The sequence below is a fragment of the Moschus berezovskii genome, chromosome 8 (genome assembly GCF_049115385.1).
Source record: "Moschus berezovskii isolate FMDL1 chromosome 8, NW_MosBer_1.0, whole genome shotgun sequence".
Taxonomy (NCBI): Eukaryota; Metazoa; Chordata; class Mammalia; order Artiodactyla; family Moschidae; genus Moschus; species Moschus berezovskii.
In genome coordinates this window covers 85,617,954-85,638,157 of record NC_142467.1, presented here as the reverse complement: position 1 = coordinate 85,638,157, position 20,204 = coordinate 85,617,954, and the positions used below count along the sequence as shown (strand labels likewise).

At 42.2% G+C, this 20,204-nt stretch overlaps 1 protein-coding gene across 4 annotated transcripts in view; it reads right to left on the bottom strand.

The window, feature by feature from the left end:
• GRAMD2B (GRAM domain containing 2B) overlaps positions 1-20,204 on the bottom strand; it is a 73,910-nt gene that overhangs the window by 31,184 nt on the left and 22,522 nt on the right. The gene's annotated exons all lie outside the window — the stretch shown is intronic.

The window sequence follows — 20,204 nt, the reverse complement described above, 5'->3', positions numbered from 1 at the left end:
TTAAGTCAGGAAAACAAGGAAATCAGTTTAAAAAACAAAACAAAACAAAAAGAAGATAAGGTTCTTTCAAGGACACTAACTATAAGAATTAACTAAAAAAAAAAAAGCCAAGTCAACGATCCTTTTCTCTCAACAAACGCTTGTTTATGGGTCCCTGCTGGCCCAGCAGGATATTCAGAGCTGAGCGGGTGAGACAGATAAATGAGTTTCAGTTTTAAGGAAGCAGAGAAGCGGGAGAAGATGCTGGGAACAGGGTATTATTTCTTCTCCAATCTCGAACCCAATTTAAGCATCAGTTATGGGCCCTGAAAGCTTCTCAGTAGGGAGTTTCTGAGCAATTGCCATCGATAGACAAGGGTGGCAATGCTTGGGAGATACGACAGACACACTTATACTCACCAAGCCTGAGTTTACCTGCTAGGCAGTAGCATATGTTATTACCAGCAACCACACTGAAACCAGTGCTGGTTCCAATAAGACACTGCCACACACAGCTACACAATCTAGAAATTAAAAAAACAGGTTGACAATCCCTATCAACAGTCTGATATTCCTTACTTCCTAGACCTCATTAGTTTGATGATGAGTTGATTCAGACTTCACAATGTTTCAGAATTAGAATTTTTATGTGGAGTCCACTATTATTCCTCCTGGGAAGTCTCTATCTGAGTTTAGAGTAAACTCAATACCTCTCTCCTGTCGTATCTATCTCCCAGGCTCTTTGCCTCTCCTGCTGAGGCTGTGTTGTACTCAGGCACCATCACATCTCAGTGATGATTAGGTTCTGTCTCAGGTGAATGATTATACTGTATCTCAGATAAATGCAAACAAGTGCCTCACTTTGGTTCAGTCCAGGACGCTGTGTTCCTTCCTAATTACAGTGATAAACCTGTGTTTGTCTCCCTTCAAGTTAAATTAGTCTAAGCTTGGGCATAAAAAAGTCAGTAAATTCCTTTACCAGTGAGATAGTTTTACATCCACTATCATTTAAAAAACTCCCTGATTACCATTTCTCGAAACCACAGTCTTGCCCAACAAAGGTTGAGAAGTGACTTGAAGATAGCATATGTTTCACCAGAAAATAAAACCCTGGAAATCGGATGGTCATGATTAAAGGTCAGGTCTGTGAAAGCACAGTGACACTGAAACCCTGTTCTGAAAACTAGGCTGCCCCTGGACTTGCCAAGATCTGTAGCCTCAGACTGGTTTCTAGTATGCTGCCTGCTTGGTGACCCCGTGGCCGGTGGGCAAGAGTGGCAGTACTTGGGAAGCAGAGGGATGGGCTGTAGGGGCAGAGGAGGACTCTGGGGACCACTGGGCAGCAGCCATAGGGCAAACAGAGAAACATAGTAACGGAAAGCAGAAAGCAGCACGGGGTGCACACGGTGCAGGAGCTGGTGATGGAAATCAGTACCTCTCCCAGACCTCCTGGCCTCTCCCAAGTGCAAAGGAAACTCAATCTAGTTTGGGAGCAAACTAGATTTTTGTAAGTCAGGAAGAATGGTCTTTCATTTACAATTCTGATGGAAGTATATCTTTATCTGGAAACTTTACATTGTATTTATCTATTGACATATTTATTCCTGAGTAGGTACTGCTACTGCTAAGTCACTTCAGTCGTGTCCGACTCTGTGTGACCCCACAGACGGAAGCCCGCCAGGCTCCCCCGTCCCTGGGATTCTCCAGGCAAGAACACTGGAGTGGGTTGCCATTTCCTTCTCCAATGCAAGAAAGTGAAAAGTGAAAGTGAAGTCGCTCAGTCGTGTCTGACCCCTAGCGACCCCATGGATTGCAGCCCACCAGGCTCCTCCATCCATGGGATTTTCCAGGCAAGAGTACTGGAGTGGCTTGCCATTGTACTAGAAGCACAACAATACAATTCAAAGTTACAAATGGAAGAAAAAATCTCCCTTGTGCCCACCCCTGTTTCATGGTCGCCCTGTTTCTCTCCAGAGGCACCTAGTGTTCCCAGCTCCTGTGTATCCTTCCAGGGAATCTGAGTGCATACGAGTGTGTGTGTGTTTCAAGCACACGTGACAGCATGCTATTCTATACCCCTGACCCTTTTTTTTCAACTTACGATATTTTGGTACTCTTTTCCTGTTAGTACCCATAGAGCTTCCTCATTCTTTTTAATGACAGCATAGAGTTCCACTGTAATGGCTGACTTATAATTTAACCAGTTCCTTATTTATGGGCATTTAGGTGATTTCAGTCTTATCATAAATACAGACAACATTACTAAGAATGTCCTCGTATGTTATTATGTGTGAATACATCCATACGATAATTTCCTGGATATGAAACTGCTGTGTTAAAATGTACACAAATAAAAAAATTTTTACAGTTATTGCCAAACTGCCTTTAGTAAAGGTTTTGTGACTCACACCCATAATATGTATCAGAGTTTACACATTTCTACCAAAGTGTTAAACTTAAAAAAAATAATTCAGAGTGCCTAGCAGGTACCTAGCACAGAGAATAACAATTTTACAAATGACTAGTGTTAAAAGTTTTTTTTTTTAAACTGTTAAAATTTTTGATCTCTACAAATGTGAGAGGTAAAAAAAAAAAAATCCCATTATAGTTTTGATTTGATTTACATTTCTCTTCTGATGAGTAAGGTTGAGTGTATTTTCACATGTCTGTTCTTTATTTCCTGTTTTGCAACTTAGCTGTTTGTATGTACATTTTGCCAATTTTTTTTGATGGGCTGCCGTTAGAAACATTTAGGGAAAACAATTCTGATCATAACTGCATCACCAAATTCTTGGCAATATCCTAGAATTGAGTTTTTAAATAAATAAACATTTAGAAAAGTTAAATGGATATTAGAGGTCAGCATAACATTAAAATAAAACATTAATGACAAATTAACTCCCTTTTTTCTTGATAGGCTTACTGGCAGATTTTAAAAACAAAAGCATAGCAAAAACATAGCATTCTTTGGTTTCAGAAAAACCTGTGATGAAACCTGACAGGCTTCTGTTAAAATGAGAAATAATAATCCTGCTTACAATAATGGTGGGAGACCATCCACAGAAGAGTGATTTCCCCATACACCTGGAAAATGAAAGCGAAGTACAACATGAGCTCCTGTGGCAAAGCAGAGGAAGCCGTATTTTAGAATTTGGGCACCAGTGGAAGATAAGAGGACAGTAAGTTGTTTCTGAGAGTCCAATAAGCTGCTACAACAGGACGATATAAGAAGTGTGGAAAACATTAAACAAAATTAAAGGTGTGTGTGTGGGTGCTCAAAATCTCTGCCCATTCTCCACCTCGCCACCACCCCCCGCCCGACCTCCACACCAAAATGTCAGAGAGTCAGCTACTCAGCCTGTGAGAAAAAAAAAAATTAGAAAGGTTGTCAATTTATTTTTTTTTAAATATAAATTTATTTATTTTAATTGGAGGCTAATTACTTTACAATATTGTAGTGGTTTTGCCATACATCGACATGAATCCGCCACGGGTGTACGTGTGTTCCCCAACCTGAACCCCCCTCCCACCTCCCTCCCCATCCCATCCCTCTGGGTCATCCCAGTGCACCAGCCCCAAGCACCCTGTCTCATGCATCGAACCTGGACTGGTGATTCGTTTCACATATGATAATATACATGTTTCAATGCCATTCTTCCAAATCATCCCATCCTCGCCCTTGAAAGGTTGTCAATTTAAAAAAATGAATAACTTAGCAGCAGAAAATCAAGGTACCTAGTAAGGAGGCTGAAACCCCAGAATAAATCCCTTCTCTTCTTTCCATTTTGAACAAAGTGGTCCCAAGCGAAGTACCAACACCCTATCCATGTTCTACTGAACTACTCTGATTCCTCATCTGACCCCCCAGCGCCCACCAATCCCTCATTCTTAAATATTAAATGACAGCAAAGGATTGCTAGACCCTTGAAGAAAATCTGAAGTCTTAAAGAAAAGACCAGGAAAACCAACAAGAAGGTAAAACCCCTAGAAAACTGACTTCAGAGAACAGAAGAAAATAAACACGCAAACAAGAAAGACAGAAACCCAAAACCTACTAATTAATATCTTCAGAGAGAAGACAGAACTCATAAAACAGACCACAGTATTATGCAAAAGGATTGAGTTCAAATCCTTAACAGCCTACAAAGCACTTCCCGAGCTGCCCTCTCTGCCCCTCCGGATTCCTCGAACCCCCTTTCCTCAGTTCATGCTCCCACAAGAAAATCTGTGCACTGGCTGTTCCCTCTGTTGGAGTGCTGCCGTCCCCATAAAGGGCAACACGCGACTTTCTCTCCTTTCCTTCCCGTTCTCAAGAAGCACCTGGAGCAACAGGCACATTTGGCCTTGGAGCACAGAATGAAGCAGGGCAAAGAGAATGCACTGGTCATAGCAAACACCCTCTTCCAACAACACAAGAGAAGACTCTACACATGGACGTCACCAGATGGTCAATACCGAAATCAGACTGATTATATTCTTTGCAGCCAAAGATGGAGAAGCTCTATACAGTCAGCAAAAACAGGACTGGGAGCTGACTGTGGTTCATATCATGAACTCCTTAATGCCAAATTCAGACTTAAATTGAAGTGGGGAAAACCACTAAACCATTCAGGTATGACCTAAATCAAATCCCTTATGACTATACAGTGGAAGTGAGAAATAGATTTAAGGAACTAGATCTGATAGACAAGTGCCTGCTGAACTATGGATCATCGAAAAAGCAAGAGAGTTCCAGAAATATATCTACTTCTGCTTTATTGACTATGCCAAAGCCTTTGACTGTGTGGATCACAATAGACTGTGGAAAATTCTGAAAGAGATGGGAATACCAGACCACCTTATCTGCCTCTTGAGAAACCTGTATGCAGGTCAGGAAGCAACAGTTAGAACTGGATATGGAATGACAGACTGGTTCCAAATAGGAAAAGGAGTATGTCAAGGCTGTATATTGTCACCTTGCTTATTTAACTTATATGCAGAGTACATCATGAGAAATGCTGGGCTGGATGAAGAACAAGCTGGAATCAAGATTGCTGGGAGAAATCTCAATAACCTCAGATATGCAGATGACACCATCCTTATGGCAGAAAGTGAAGAAGAACTAAAGAGGCTCTTGATGAAAGTGAAAGAGGAGAGTGAAAAAGTTGGCTTAAAGCTCAACATTCAGAAAACAAAGATCACGGCAACCAGTCCCATCACTTCATGGCAAATAGATGGAAAAACAGTGGAAACAGCGGCAAACTTCATTTTTTTGGGCTCCCAAATCACTGCAGATGGTGACTTCAGCCATGAAATTAAAAGATGCTTACTCATTGGAAGGAAAGTTATGACCAACTTAGACAGCTTATTAAAAAGCAGAGACATTACTTTGCCAGCAAAGGTCAGTCTAGTCAAGAGTATGGTTTTTCCAGTGGTCGTGTATAGATGTGAGAGTTGGACCATAAAGAAAGCTAAATACCAAAGAATTGATGCTTTTGAACTGTGGTGTTGGAGAAGACTCTTGACAGTCCCTTGGACTGCAAGGAGATCCAACCAGTCCATCCTAAAGGAGATCAGTTCTGAATATTTATTGGAAGGACTGATGTTGAAGCTGAAACTCCAATACTTTGGCCATCTGATGTGGAGCTGACTCATTTGAAAAGACCCTGATGCTGGGAAGAATGAAGCTGGGAGAAGAAGGGGATGACAGAGGATGAGATGGTTGGATGGCATCATCGACTCAATGGGCATGAGTTTGAGTAAACTTCAGGAATTGGTGATGGACAGGGAGGCCTGGTGTGCTGCAGTCCATGGGGTCGCAGAGTCGGACACGACTGAGCGACTGAACTGAACTGAATGAGACCTATTTATGTAATCAAAGGGTTGGAAAATAGCATCAAGATACAGAAATTTGAAAAGAGAAAAAGTGAGAGGGAAAACAAGACATGTTTAAGCCAGGTACTTCTATATCAAATGAATAGGAATTCTAAACAGAAAGAAAAAAAAGGAGAAGGTATTATTAAACAAAAATCATGAGCGGTAAAGAGGTAAAAGAACAGCAGAGGTTCCTAACTTCTTATCCTAAAAAGTTGGGAGTCAAGTTAATTTCACAAGATGTTTTGGTCAGGGTGTTTAAGAGGCAAATCCATGAAAATAGGAAGGAGAAAGTGATATGCCGGAAGAGAGGCAAGCAGGGAAGTTAGTATAAATGAGCTGACACGTAGGTTCCATCAAAACAGGAAGCTGAGAGAAAGCAGAGAATTAGCAAGCAAGAAAGAACAGGATGCACACATTTTTATAGGTAATGAAGTAACACTACCACTAAAATCAAGCCCAGTTAAAAGTTATTGGGGAGGCAGATGAAAAACTTAGCTGTTTTTTTTTCTGGAGTAAGGCAGCAGAAAGAAGCAAATAAAACTGTTGTTAAGTTTGGTTCTTAATGAGAGAGGGCTGTGTTTAGACTTTATTTGGTTGGCAAATAAAGATTTTTAGACTGAAGGAATGAAACGATGAAGATGAGATATTACTCAGTGCTTACCTCTTCTGGCACATACATCACAAGGGGCTTGATGATACACGTGCTCATGGAGGGTTACACTCGCATCAATGTATGAGAACAGGGAATGGGTGCAGGTGGGGGCTGGAGATGGTGAGAAAACAGAAAGGCAGATGGGGAAGGAGTTTGACCTCCAGAGAGGCAGACACTGGAGAGATAATTGAGAGATAACACCAGATCGAGTGGGAGAACAAGCAATGGAGAGGAACATCCAAGATAACCCAAAGGTTATCTGGGGAGTGGAGAAGATCAGCACCACCAGGGATAGTTACAGGGAACACAAGAAGAACCGTAGTTTTGTGGGAGTGATTTTGCAAATCTAGTTTGCCATATAATAGACATATATGGTAACAGGTAAAAAACTATATATGAAAACCAGCAGAGCCCAGGGAACAACAACGAAAAGATACTGTCTTCACAGAGGAAGGTTTCTGTCAGTTGGAAATGATTTCTGTTGAGTCCCAAGCACACTGCCATAGGGAGTGAAAGTGAAAGATGCTCAGTCATGTCCAACTCTTTGTGATCCCATGGACTATACAGTCCACGGAATTCTCCAGGCAAGAATACTGGAGTGGGTAGCCTTCCCCTTCTCCAGGGGATCTTCCCAACCCAGGGATCAAACCTAGGTCTCCTGCATTGCAGGCAGATTCTTTACCAGCTGAGCCACAAGGGAAGCCCAAGAATACTGGAGTGGGTAGCCTATCCCTTCTCCAGTGGATCTTCCCGACCCAGAAATTGAACCAGGGTCTCCTGCATTGCAGGCAGATTCTTTACCAACTCAGCTATCAGGGAAACTCTAAATCTTAGCTGCAATATCAGGGCTGGAGGAATGGCTAAGCACAGACCACCAACTGGCCCCAACATAGCCCTTTAACCTGGTTCCATAAACAATCACGTGATTCATTCCTACCTTTATACCTACTCCCAATTCTATTTTCAGCATTACTGGTTGGGGCATAGACCTGGATTACTGTGATACTGAACGGTTTGCCTTGGAAACGAACAGAGATCAATCTGTCGTTTTTGAGATTGCATCCAAGTACTGCATTTTGGACTCTTTTGTTGACTATAATGGCCACTCCACTTCTTCTCAGGGATTCTTGCCCACAGTAGTAGATATAATGGTCATCTGAGTTAAATTCACCCATTCCAGTCCATTTTAGTTCACTCTAGTCATCTCCTGTTTGACCACTTCCAATTTGCCTTGATTCATGGACCTAATGTTCCAGGTTTCTATGAAGCATTGTTCTTTACAGCATCGGATTTTACTTCCATCAGCAGTCACATCCACAACTGGGTGTTGTTTTTGCTTTGGCTCCGTCTCTTCATTCTTTCTGTAATTATTTCCCCACTGTTCTCCAGTGGCATACTGGGCACCTACCGACCTGGGGAGTTCATCTTTCAATTTCCTATCCTTTTTCCTTTTCATATTGTTCATGGGGTTCTCAAGGCAAGAATACTGAAGTGGTTTGCCATTCCCTGTTCCAGTGGACCACGTTTTATTTAATAGGACCCTCCACCATGACCCAACTGTCTTGGGTGGCCCTACATGGCATGGCCCATAGTTACACCAAGTTAGATAAGGCTGCGGTCCACGTGATCTGTTTGATCAGTTTTCTGTGACTGTGGCTTCCCAGGTGGCTCAGATGGTAAAGTGTCTGCCAGCAATGCGGGAGACCGAGGTTTGGTCCCTGGGTTGGGAAGATCCCCTGGAGAAGGAAATGGCAACCCACTCCAGTACTCTTGCCTGGAAAATTCCATGGATGGAGGAGCCTGGTAGGCTACAGTCCATGGGCTTGCAAAGATATGACTGAGCAACTTCATTTTCACTTTCTTTCTTTGCTGTGATTGTGGTTTTCGTTCTGTCTGCCCTCTGATGGATAAGGATAAGAGGCTTATGGAAGCTTCCTGATGGGAGAGACTGACTGAGGGGAAAACAGTCATCTTGTACTCATGGTGGGGCCACACTCAGTAAATCTAATCCAATTTTCTGTTGATGGGCGGGGCTGTGTTCCCTTCCTGTTGTTTGACCTGAGGGTAAACTCTGGTGGAGGCAATGAAGATAATGGCTGGCGCATGCACTGCTGCACTCAGTGCCCCCTATCCTGCTCAGGGGGGCCACCACTGACCCACACCTCCGCTGGAGAATCTCAGACACTCACGGGGAAGTCTGGGTCAGTCTCTTGTGGGGTCACAGCGCCTTTCTCCTGGGTCCTGGTATGCATAAGGTTTTGTTTGTGCTGTTCAAGAGGCATAAGATTTAGAAAAGGCAGAGGAACCAGAGATCAAATTGATCCTTTGGATCACTGAAAAAGCAAGAGAGTTCCAGAAATACATCTACTTCTGCTTTACTGACTATGCCAAAGCCTTTGACTGTGCGGATCACAACAAACTGGAAAATTTTTAAAGAGATGGGAATACCAGACCACCTTATCTGCCTCTTGAGAAACCTGTATGCAGGTCAGGAAGCAACAGTTAGAACTGGATATGGAACAACAGACTGGTTCCAAATAGGAAAAGGAGTATGTCAAGGCTGTATATTGTCACCCTGCTTGTATAACTTATATGTACAGTACATCATGCGAAATGCCAGGCTGGATGAAGCACAAGCTGGAATCAAGACTGCTGGGAGAAATCTTAATAACCTCAGATATGCAGATGACAGCACCCTTATGGCAGAAAGCGAAGAAGAACTAAAGAGCCTTTTGATGACAGTTAGAGAAGAGTGAAAAAGCTGGCTTAAAACTCAACATTTTGAAAACAAAGATCATGGCATCTGGTACCATCACTTCATGGGAAATAGATGGGGAAACAATGGAAACAGTGACAGACTATTTTTTGGGGCTTCAAAATCACTGCAGATAGTGACTGCAGCTATGAAATTAGAAGATGCTTGCTCCCTGGAAGAAAAGCTATGACCAACCTAGACAGCATATTGAAAAGCAAAGACATTACTTTGCCAACAAAGGCCCATCTAGTCAAAACTATGGTTTTTCCAGTAGTCATGTATGGATGTGAGAGTTGGACTATAAAGAAAGCTGAGCGTCAAAGAATTGATGCTTTTGAACTGTGGTGTTGGAGAAGACTCTTGAGAGTCCCTTGGACTGCAAGGAGATCCAACCAGTCAATCCTAAATAAATCAGTACTGAATGTTCATTGGAAGAACTGATGCTGAAGCTGAAACTCTGATACTTTGGCCACTTGATATGAAGAACTGATTCATTTGAAAAGACCCTGATGCTAGGAAAGATTGAAGGTGGGAAGAGAAGGGGATGACAGAGCATGAGATGATTGGACAGCATCACTGATTCGATGGACATGAGTTTGAACAAGCTGTGGGAGTTGGTGATGGACAAGGAAGCCTGACGTGCTGCAGTCCATGGGGTCGCAAAGAGTCGGACATGACTGAGTGACTGAACTGAACTGAATTCTGTTTTCCTTGATTTTCTTTCAAAGCCTAAGGTAACTCACATAACTTCAAAGTGTGTTCAAATATCAAGATTTTGATTCTGAAGGAACAGAAGCCCAACTCAAACTGGCTTATGTTTTTATTTTTAAAAAGCCACCCGCAAGGGCTTCTGTCACTGCTTTAAGACGAAGCTAACAGTAGAGAAGAGATGAAGCTGCAGACATGTCCCCTCAACCTTAGAGACACACCGCGGTGATCTCCAGGGTCTCCCTCTCCAAGTCTTCTGGGGCATCAATGCCCCATTCATCCCCCTGAGACACTGCCTCCATTGTGTCACGCCCCTGTTCCAGAACTAACAACAGCTTCCTATTGAGCCTCAGAACGAGGCATCTGGATGTGAGTCAAGACTCTCCAGAGTTTTGCAGTCTCTCTCTACTTTCTAAAACGATTCCTCCATTCCAGTCATGTTGGTCCTCTCATCACTGTGGTTTAGTTGCTAAGTTGTTTCTGACTCTTGCAGCCCCATGGACTGTAGCCTGCCAGGTTCCTCTGTCCATGGGATTCTCTAGGCAAGAATACTGAAGTGGGTTGTCATTCATTTCTCCAGGGGATCTTCCCACCCAGAGATAGAACCAGGGTTTCCTGCATTGCAGGCGGATTCTTTACTGATTAAGTCACCAGGGAAGTCCATAGCCTTGCTTATGTGTTCCATCCTTCCTCTGTGTATTGCTCTTGACTCGTCTAGCCTAGACTGTCCTTTCTGCTCCCTCCTAACGACCCACAACTATTCATTGCTCCATGCCCAGGACATGTCCCTCTTGATATTAGCCCCTATCTCTTTACCTCTAATGTCTGGACATAAAAAAAATATGTAATTACTATTCATTGACTGGACAACTTTGAGTATGTATAAAGTTCAGAACAATAATCAGCATTGGAAAAGGGGCTTGAGCTTAATCTCAAGAACTATGTAGAAAACTCCTTCCCAAGTGTGATTTTAAATCCTGTTGGAAGAGGACCAGGCTGAAGGTGGAAGAGGGAGGAAAAAAAGTCGTCTTTTCCTTTCATTGATTCAGCATTGTGTGCAAACTTATCTCTCAAACTGATTATGAGTTAGGTGAGTAATAATTTGAAATATATGAAAACTGACTGTCTTCATTGTTGGAAGAAACAACAATTGTAAGCAAAATCATAATCAAACTAAATAACTTAACAACAGTGGTATTTTGAGGCCAAGTACAACTAGAAAACAACAAAAGAAAGTGACAAGAAAATGGATCAAGGAGACAGCAATTGACTTTTCCAATTTCCAGTAAAGGTAGATTGATGGTGCTGATAGCTCTGTTTTGTTATTTACACCCTCAGCATGTAAACGGGATTTTGTATAGTACATTGCTCATGCTAACAAAAGTTTCTAAACTATATATCTCCTTCAAACTAATAATCTTCCCAGGGGCAAGGACTTTAAATATTTTTTTGTATTTCTATCTCTACTCTTGTTTTGAAAGTGTTCTTCCACCAACTGACACTTTTAATATACCTAAGATATGTTAAAGGAAATCTATTTAATTAAGGCTTTGGCCAGAAGGAAGTGTTTGGGAAAGACCTAGATTTTTAAAAGTGTAATGAGAAACTTACCAAAACAGAAAGATAAGAATGAAAATTTCAGGTAGGGCATGAAATTCAGGAAATTGCAACCTATTCCAGTATTCTTGCCTGGAGAATCCCAAGGACAGAGGAGTCTGGCGGCCTATAGTCGGTGGGGTCACAAAGAGTCACACACAACTCAGCAACTAAACAACAACACAGGATTAAGAAATTTTCAGCTATTATGGCAAACATTCAAAAGATCATAAATATCAAATAAGACTGGAAATTACTCAGGTACTGTAGATTCAGTCAGTTCAGTCGCTCAGTCGTGTCCGACTCTTAGTGACCCCATGAGCCGCAGCACACCAGGCCTCCCTGTCCATCACCAACTCCTGGAGTCCACCCAAACTCATGTCCATCCAGTTGGTGATACCATCCAGCCATCTCATTCTCTGTTGTCCCCTTCTCCTCCTGTGCTCAGTCTTTCCCAGCATCAGGGTATTTTCCAATGAGTCAGCTCTTCGCATCAGGTGGCCAAAGTACAGGAGTTTCAGCTTCAACATCAGTCCTTCCAATGAACACCCAGGACTGATATCCTTTAGGATGGACTGGTTGGACCTCCTTGCAGTCCAAGGGACTCTCAAGAGTCTTCTCCAACACCACAGTTCAAAAGCATCAATTCTTTGGTGATCAGCTTTCTTTATAGTCCAACTCTCACATCCATACATGACCACGGGAAAAACCATAGCTTCGACTAGACGGACCTTTGTTGGCAAAGTAATGTCTCTGCTTTTTAATATGCTGTCTGGGTTGGTCATAACTTTCCTTTCAAGGAGTAAGCGTCTTTTAATTTCATTGCTGGAATCACCATCTGCAGTGATTTTGGAGCCCAGAAAAATAAAGTCTGACACTGTTTCCACTGTTTCCCCATCTATTTGCCATGAAGTGATGGGACCGGATGCCATGATCTTAGTTTTCGAAAGGCAAACCACTTCAGTATTCTTGCCTTGAGAACTGTAGATTAACCACACACAGAAGAAAACTAAACCCACTGTCAAGACAACCCCATTAAAATCCAGAATTAAAAAAAAATGTTAAGACCTCTATTTTGGGTTTTTCAGAAGTAAGTGGAATCCTTCTCAGAGCAGATTAGTTTGGAGCTCCATTTTAAAGGAACAGAGGATCAAGAACTGGGAGGATGAGGATTTCAGGCAAAGTCATAAAAACTTTACAGTATGCAAAGAAGGAGAAAAAAAAGAACAAGTGCTTTGTATATCAGGAATGCCAATGAGAAGGTTTTTGTCGTGTTAGAATCTCGGAGGTGAGTAGGACTACAAAGAACTGGGTGTCTGAGGTGCTGTACGCAAGCCTGGAGGGATGAGGGTGCAGCTGAGCAGAGGAGTTCTGAGTCTGCAAGAGATTACCAGAGCCCTGCCACGGACTCCTGAAACGAGGCTCAGCTTTATGAAAATGCTACTCCTAAGAAGACTGATGGGTATTTTCTGATACGTGGGTACTGGAAGAGAGTCATGTTAGGGAGTTCCATTTTAGAGGCACTCTTCCAGGAAAGAGAAGCAATGAGGTCCAGGTGGTAAATGGGAAAAGGAAGAGGAGGGAGAGACACCTTAAAGAGATGGAGTCTGAGTAAACTGCATTGGTAGAAAACTGTTTTATGCTCACAGAAATTCCTTTTGAGTTAGACTTCCCTTCTCTTGTTACCATACCTACAGTAATAACTTTTATCTGGACAGCAACAGAGAGACAGAATGTACCATGCCAGAAATGCATGTATTTAGCCAGAAGGGAATATTTTACCTATGAATAGCACAGTAACATTTAAGGTTAAAGAAAACTGTAAAACTACAAGGCCATTTAGAAGCCGACTAGGGAAGAGAGAAACATTTGCTTTGTTTTCAGGAATCCTGGTCCCTAAGGAGACCAGCTATGCTCCTCCGGCCCTTAGCTATTGCAGGAGGTGTTTGGACTGGAAGCACTGGAGATATGAGCTGTCTCCTACTACCCTGGTGGCCATCTGTGATGACTTAAGTGTTTTCTTTCCTCTTACACCCTTCATTTCCTGGAACTCTATCTTTCTGTTTCATGTAGGGGAGGAGGAGAAAAGATCAAACGAGAGAGAGCTGAAAGACCAAGGTACGTAGGCATTGCAGCAGAGTTAAAAGTTGCCACAAGAATCCAAAATAGTACCAGAGAGCCATCTAGAAACTTATTTCTCCTTTGATTCCCCCACTTAAAACTGGCAGAACCACTGTCTCACTGTCCTGTATTCTGATCTCAAGGTGCAGAACTACATGTGTATGAGAACAGCTCAGGATGGAGCACACGGGAATTTCCCAGAGGTCACTGGGAAATGCCACATCATCCCCAGTGATGAAAATGGACATGGGACCTTATGGATGTCATTACCACAGATGAAAATTCTCTCTGCTTGAATGCTAGATAGTATTACTGAAACTCAGGATTTCTTCCTAATGAAAAAGTAATGGGACTCAATTTCTAAAGAAGAGAGAGACTATCACTTTTTAAAAAATGGGAAAACTCTACATTAGAGAAAACAGTTTTCTGTAAAAGGCTTTGGTTTAACCAAAACACTTCCAAACTAGATATACTTAAGGGAAGAACAGTTTATGCTACCCTATGGTGAAAATAAAAGAGTACATTTTTAGTTATTTCAATGTGGAATTCCATAATTATATAATATATATAAGTAATATATCATATATGATTATTAATATCATAAAATATCATAAATAGTACATATTATATGCTGTATAATATCATGTATTATATAATATATAATTGATATATGCATCAAAATATGGAATAATTGTAGAACTAGGAACTCTGTTGAAAAGAAATGATTATAATTAATGTAATTTATACATAATAATGAGTACCTCTTTCAAGGAAATAAACAGTAAAAGTCTAATAAATCTTATATCTGATATCCTTATTTCCTATCCTTTATCTCTCCCACTACAAATATGCATTTTCTCTACCTGTGCTAAAACATATGTTGCTTTGGAAAGTATCTATTCTTGAATCCTCCCCTATTCTGTGCCACACCCTCCCAGTGGATTTTCCAGATGACATTACCCTTGCAATGTTCTCAGAGCATTCACACCCACACCACCATGCCATACTAGGCCTCATGCCAACCTTACGAGGCAGATATGTAATACAGGTATTATCCAAATCTCACAAACAAGGAAACTGAGATGAGAGCCTCGAGTGACCGAAGAACAATCTGAGTGACTGGAACCTCCATAGTTCTAATACTTTGACTGTCCGTCTCCTACCAAAGCTAGTCAGACACCAAGCCCTGTGGATTTTACGTTGTTAACATATTCCAGTTATGACCCCTCCTGCTCTTTCCCAGTTCTACTGGGTTAGTTAGGGTCCTCAGTGTCTCCTGTCCAGACCCCTAAACTTCCCCACCTCATCTGAATGATATCCAACACTTTCTCCTTCCATCTGTGTGGAAGATCACATTGTCCTGTGATTTTTGAAAAGCCCAAATACACTATAATATTCACATCATCTCCCCAACCTCGCCTCATTTAAAAGCTTTTTTGTTCTCCACTGCCTACAGGATAAAACTGAAGTTGAGTACAGGAGGCATTCTGCAATCTGGAGCCTCCTCACTGGCATTCACCCTCTTGCCATGTTCTGTCCTGCCCTGTGCTCAGACTGCCCTAGCCTTCTTTCATGGTTCCGGCAAGCACTGGTCATCTTCCAGGATTTAGCTCTGGCTGGGGTCTCCTCCTACAGGAAGCCTTCCCCAATCCTCTCTGTGCCCTGAGAACCAACCCTCCTTTACTTAATGATTCTCCCTATCCCCTAAAAGGTATGACTGCCATGGAAACTGCATGCTTTAATATGGGGTTTAAGAATTATGAATGGGCTACTATGTGTTCACCTTTACTCTTAGATCATAACCCCCGGAGGGCAGGGCCTGGGTATTATCTATCTCTGTATGGGATGTGGGGGTGGGGGTCAGGGAGGGGGACTCTATTCATTTCATGTTCCTTATATCACAACTGAGGCCAGGTATCTTATTTCTAGCCCAGAACCCTTTTTAACTACACAGGCCTTATAAATAGCAATAAGAAGTGATATACTCCACTGTGAATTGGGAAAGAACAGGGAATATTTCTGCTGGAGGCTGGGTCATGTTTGGCAAACTTAGATTAAAACTAATCAAGAGCAGTTTCAGTGAGGCCATAGCCTGCCTTTCCAAGCCTGCCAGACAAAGATCGGACAAACTGAACCTGCAAATGTTGGGGGCAGAGAAGAAACATTTCCATTGAGGAAGCTTCCCCATTCCTTCCTTCCAAACTGGGTGAAAGGTAATGGAGTCAGCCTAAGGAAGGGCAAATGAGCTGTCATACAGCTGGGAGGGGCTGTTACACCCTATGTGGCTTTACTTTAAGAGTTTAAAGGGCAATGCTTGGTTATTGCAGATTCTAAGAAACAGAAAGAGAACAGGATTGCTTTTCTTCATTTTACACCTCTGAACTGGATTAAGGCTCAAGGAGAGGAATCAATGCTGTGACTTTCTAAGAGTAACCCAATGCATGGTTTCTGGGAGTGGCATCTTCATAAGGGATGTTTATCATATTTCAGTGTCTCAATAAGAGCCTGACTTTCTCACATCCACACCAGATCCTCCCTTCCACAGCATGTGTTACAAGCAATACTGCACAGAGTTGCTCTCTATCACATCAAACTTGATTTTAGAAAACATATTCTTTTTTCATTAAAAAAAAAGGGGGGGGCATAAAGGAGTTTAGAAAATGTATGCATTTTTCTATTTGACCAATGAAGCTAGGTGGCACTGACAAGAGGAATAGTGGCAATTTTTGAAGATCAGGCATAGATTTCATTAGAAAAACTCGGACTCTCTACATCTTGGGGTTAATAATTTACATCATGTGTTGTGCTGTGCTTAGCTGCTCAGGTGTGTCTAACTCTTTGCAACTCCATGAACTGCAGCCCGCCAGACTCCTTTATCCATGGGGATTCTCCAGGCAAGAAAACTGGAGTGGGTTGCCATGCCCTGCTCCAGGGGATCTTCCCAACCAGGGATCGAAGCCAGGTCTCCCGCATTGCAGGTAAATTCTTCACCAACTGAGCCACCAGTGAAGCCCAGGAACACTGGAGTGGGTAGCCTAACCCTTCTCAGGGCATCTTCCCAACCCAGGAATCGAACAGGGGTCTCCTGCATTGCAGGCAGATTTTTTACCAGCTGAGCTACCAGGAAAGCCCAATTTACATCATAGCTGAGTAATTAAAAGTACCCTTTCACTTACTTCCATAAATGATTGCAAAAATTTCCAACCACCTATTATGAAAATGTTATGAAATAAGGTAGGCAGAAGAATGATTTATCTACTCATAGCACAGATGAGTATCTTGCTTCACCTGTATCTCTGTCCATTCCTCCCACTTCATATTTTTGTGCAACAAAAAACCACATTTTCTTCACATCTGTAATGAATATGTAGCTGTAAAAGACAAGCACTTTTTCAAAAAAGATAAACATAATACCAGTAACACTCAAAAAAAGATTAGTTAACTAATTGTAATTAACTAAAAAACACGTGAAATCTAGCTGTTCTTCAGGGAAGGTTTTGGCATTATAAATTATTGTTTTTTTTAGAATAAACACTTTATTATTTCAGGGTGGAAGACAATTTCTTTTTTTTTTCTTTTTTTTGCCACGCTGTTCGGTGTGTAGGATCTTAGTTCCCTGACCAGGGATTGAACCTGTACCCCCTGCAGTGGAAGCACAGAGTCTTAACCACTGGACCGCCAGGGAAATCTCTAGCACTATGAATTATTATTGAAGAGTAGCAGACCATGCTACCCTAAAAGATGTCAATTTGGCATTATATAACGATTTTGAGCTACTTGTAGGTACCTGAAGAACAGCAAATGCAGGGAGGGGCTTTCTCTGAATGCCTCATGTCTGCCTAAAGACAGATTCTCCCAGAGGAACTCAACTGTCATAAATCCCCTCCCCAAGTTTCATCAACCAGGGAGGACTGACTTCATCACAGAGAGGAGACTCGGAGCTTATACCACACCCAGACAAATTCTGTCACAACTATAATACCTCCCCTCTATTCTATGGGCCCTTCATCTTTCCTAAAAATCACTTACTCTCTCCTGGGAGGACTATATCCTCTCTCCTCTTTCTTTATTAAGATGGCATTTAATCCTGAATTCTACAACCACCAGGAGTTACTCATTTTCCCTTGGGGAATCTCCCATGTATACACGAATTGTACCTGTTAATAAACTTCTCTTTGTTTTTCTCTTGAGAGATAAAAAAGCCTTCCTCAGTGATCAATGCAAAGAAATAGAGGAAAACAATAGAATGGGAAAGACTAGAGATCTCTTCAAGAAAATTAGAGGTACCAAGGGAACATTTCATGCAAAGAGGGGCTCGATAAAGGACAGAAATGGTGTGGACCTAACAGAAGCAGAAGATATTAAGAAGAGGTGGCAAGAATACACAGAAGAACTGTACAAAAAAATCTTCACGACCCAGATAATCACAATGGTGTGTTCACTCACCTAGAGCCAGACATCTTGGAATGTGAAGTCAAGTGGGCCTTAGGAAGCATCACTATGAACGAAGCTAGTGGAGGTGATGGAATTCCAGTGGAGCTATTTCAAATCCTGAAAGATGATGCTGTGAAAGTGCTGCATTCAATATGTCAGCAAATTTGGAAAACTCAGCAGTGGCCACAGGACTGGAAAAGGTCAGTTTTCATTCCAATTCCAAAGAAAGGGAATGCCAAAGAACGCTCAAACTACTGCACACTTGCACTCATCTCACACACTAGTAAAGTCATGCTCAAAATTCTCCAAGCCAGGCTTCAGCAATACGTAAACCGTGAACTCCCACATGTTCAAGCAGGTTTTAGAAAAGGCAGAGGCACCAGAGATCAAATTGCCAACATCTGCTGGATCATCGAAAAAGCAAGAAATTTCCAGAAAAACATCTATTTCTGCTTCATTGACTGTGCCAAAGCCTTTGACTGTGTGGATCACAATAAACTGTGGAAAATTCTGAAAGAGATGGGAATACCAGACCACCTGACCTGCCTCTTGAGAAACCTGTATGCAGGTCAGCAAGCAACAGTTAGAACTGGACATGGAACAACAGACTGGTTCCAAATAGGAAAAGGAGTACGTCAAGGTTGTATATTGTCACCCTGCTTATTTAACTTATATGCAGAGCACATCATGAGGAACGCTGGGCTGGAAGAAGCACAAGCTGGAATCAAGATTGCCGGGAGAAATATCAATAAACTTAGATATGCAGATAACACCACCCTTATGGCAGAAAGTGAAGAGGAACAAAAAAGCACCTTGATGAAAGTGAAGGAGGAGAATGAAAAAGTTGGCTTAAAGCTCAATATTCAGAAAACTAAGATCATGGCATCTGGTCCCATCACTTCATGGGAAATAGGGAAACAGTAGAAACAGTGTCAGATTTTATTTTTGGGGGCTCCAAAATCACTGCAGGTGGTGACTGCAACCATGAAATTAAAAGACGCTTACTCCTTGGAAGGAAAGTTATGACAAACTAGATAGCATATTTAAAAGCAGAGACATTACTTTGCCAACAAAGGGTGTAGTCAAGGCTATGGTTTTTCCAGTGGTCATGTATGGATGTGAGAGTTGGACTATAAAGAAAGCTGAGCACCGAAGAATTGATGCTTATGAACTGTGGTGCTGGAGAAGACTCTTGAGAGTCCCTTGGACTGCAAGGAGATCCAACCAGTCTCTCCTAAAGGAGATCAGTCCTGGGTGTTCATTGGAAGGACTGATGTTGAAGCTGAAACTCCAATATTTTGGCCACCTCATGTGAAGAGTTGACTCACTGGAAAAGACTCTGTTGCTGGGAGGGATTGGGGGCAGGAGGAGAAGGGGACAACAGAGGATGAGATGGCTGGATGGCATCACCGACTCGATGGACATGAGTTTGAGTGAATTCCGGGAGTTGGTGATGGACAGGGAGGCCTGGCGTGCTGCGGTTCATGGGGTTGCAAAGAGTCGGACACGACTGAGAGACTGAACTGTTAATCTGTCTTGTATTACAGGTGTCTCAGAACCTATATATATGTATACATATATATAGCTAAGAACTCAGAAGGGTAGAGAAAATTATTTTTCCTGCTGTCCAGTTTTTAGGACTCTAGGAACTGAATCATCTCTAAACAGAACTGGATATTTGAGCATCCAATATGGGATCTGGGAGAGTTCACATTTCCTGTATGAGTCCACGTGGCTGTCACCAGCTTAGCAGTAGAAGGTACCCACCCTGGAATCTTTACTTGCTAGGGGTACCTTTTCTCTTGGGAGCCTAGCTGCCCTGGCTACTCTGGGAAGAGCAAGAAACAGACATGAAATTTCCTAATCTCAATATGTGGGCCAGATTAGGTTTTCTTGGGGGTGAAGGAAAAGAGATTCAAAATTACATGCGTCAACATGAAGCAAGCTATAATTATGAGCAAAGAGCATCCAATTGAATGAGCTACCGTAACTCTAGGTGGGACCATGGAGTCACGCCTGTAGCCTGCCTGCGCCTCATGCAGCAGCTGCTCCTCTCCAACCTTCCCCAGCTCACATCCAAAGGATAGCCTCGAGAGAAACCTG